This window comes from Ursus maritimus, unplaced genomic scaffold, assembly GCF_017311325.1.
Source record: "Ursus maritimus isolate PB19 unplaced genomic scaffold, ASM1731132v1 scaffold_2, whole genome shotgun sequence".
Lineage (NCBI taxonomy): Eukaryota > Metazoa > Chordata > Mammalia > Carnivora > Ursidae > Ursus > Ursus maritimus.
Genome location: NW_024424452.1, coordinates 39,928,226 through 39,930,408, shown reverse-complemented (window position 1 = coordinate 39,930,408; position 2,183 = coordinate 39,928,226). Strand labels below are relative to the sequence as shown.

The window sequence follows — 2,183 nt, the reverse complement described above, 5'->3', positions numbered from 1 at the left end:
GCCTGGCACTTCAGAACATCTCACGTGGCCCCATCGTGTTGCTGGGCTGAAGAGATGTGACCCCGAAGCCAGTGGGAAGCCATGCTATCTTGCAAACACCGGGAGCAACGGAATGGGCTCCTTTAGTGGATAGTGAGTTCTCCATCTCTGGAAGCATTCAACCAGACACTGGATGACCACCCTCTTCACTATAATCTGAGAAACTCCTGTACTGCATCTGGGTCTAGGTCTGCTCAACCCTGAGCTTTCATAGGAAGGAATCAAAAGATGTCTCAAATTGTTTTTTCAGGAAAAACACAAAATAGCCATGCTGGCTTGCTGCTCAGGAGGGAGCAGGAGAATGAGAAACAGGAGGCCAAGCAGCTTCCTCTGGAAGGCAGGACTGGAAATGGGAAGGGGTAGGACGAGAGACCCTGGAACTATAAACCCTTCTTTGCTTCTTGGCCATGACAATGTGCCAACTTGATAAACATCGCAGCAGTTAAGGGCTCAGTCGGTGAAGCGTCTGCCTTCAGCTCAGGTCATGATCCTGGGGTCCTGGGATCACGTCCTACATGCGGCTGCCTGCTCAGCGGGGCGTCTGCTTCCCCCTCTGCCCCTGCTCATGATCTCTCTCACACACACTCTCTTTCTCTCTAATAAATAAATTTTTTAAATCTTTAAAAAAAAATTTCAGCAGCTAAAAAGAACATATCAATCATGCAGTTACTAAACAATACATTTTTGAAAGATACTAACGGGAGAATGCTCACACCATTCTCCACACGTACTCAGATGTACTCAGAAAAAGGTACTCAGAGTACACACGTACTCAGAAAAAGGAAAGCAGCATACTGAAATGTTCCCGCTGGTTTTCTCGAGGTGGTAAAGATACTGATAAAATTATGTCTCATACATTTGTGGAATTTTTTTATGTTCACTATCAAGCACAGTAATTATAATTCTCCAAAAGCAACTATTATTTCCTTTAACATCTTTTTCAAAAATAAGATACTAGTAACTGTGGTACACCAAATACAGCCGAGCGTCCGGAGTGCCCCCCTCCGTGGCCGGCAGGAAGGGGACAGCCGCAGAGAGAGCCCCAGGCCCCCGAGGCCACCAGCCCCGCGAGGCAGGCGTGAGCGCAGGACCACCTTGGACCGGCAGCCACGCAGCGGCCGCTGACTCCCGAGGGCTGCTTCCCAGAACCCTGAGTGGGGAATCGGTTGCGGTTCTAGCCGTGGGCGGGGGCTGACTTGCTCACAGCGAGACCCGCTGTCACGGCAAAGCTGAAACATCCCCGCCACACCCGCCACAGTACCTGTCCAAGGGGTGCCCGTGGCCTCCTGGCTCCAGGCGCTCCAGGAGCCATGGCCGAACTCCTCCCGCGCCCGAAGCTGCACCACGTGCCGCATGCCTCTCCAGGCGTCGTAGATGATGCAGCGGTGCCGGAGCTCCTGGACCTGACGCGGGGGCACAGCGACAGCGGGGTGAGGCCCGGGGCTCTGGGCAGACAGCTCTGCGGGGATGGGCATGCCCTCGGCCACCCCTCTCAGGGCCAGGGAGTGACCGGCGCTTGGAGACCCTCCGCAGGCTCACGCCGCCCGAGGCTCAGAGCCTCAGGGCAGGACGGGGCTCCCCGGGGCCACTGGACCCTGCCAGCCACACCCTCAACCCGCATGTGGCCCAACTGCCTCCCCCGGTCATACGCATCCTCTCGAACGGGCCTGTGAGGAGGACAGGCCCGGCACTGTCACTGCTATCCGAGCAACGAGACGACGAATGCTCAGGAGGGTTCAGAGACGCACCCCGGGCCGCAGCAGCCAGAACCGTAACCCGAGTCCCCAGCCACACTCTCCTGTCCAGAGTAAAAGAAGAACTTACCATCCACGTTGTGAACGTCTTTGACCGTTCAGCCCGGTATCGGAGCTCGAACTGCAGCCTGTAGAAATAGGAGTTCCAGGAGGGGGGGTCCTGCCAGGTCACACTGAGCCAGCGGGGGTTTCCGTCCACAGCAGTGACGGTGATGTTGGCAGGCGGGTCGGGCTGCACTGTGGGGCAGGACAGCAGGCTCCCATGCAGCAGCGAGTGTGCACGTCCCCCCGAAACAGGCAGGACCCCACCCCAAGCACCCAGACCGCACCCCTGTGCCATCTTGCCAAGGACCCCGCCTGCCAGTCAGGCCCCTGGCAAGGAAAGCCCGA

The 2,183-nt window shown here is 56.8% G+C and overlaps 1 protein-coding gene across 1 annotated transcript in view; it reads right to left on the bottom strand.

Annotated features, from left to right (window-relative positions):
* Positions 1 to 2,183, bottom strand: part of IL6R (interleukin 6 receptor) — a 45,453-nt gene that overhangs the window by 22,329 nt on the left and 20,941 nt on the right. The gene's annotated exons all lie outside the window — the stretch shown is intronic.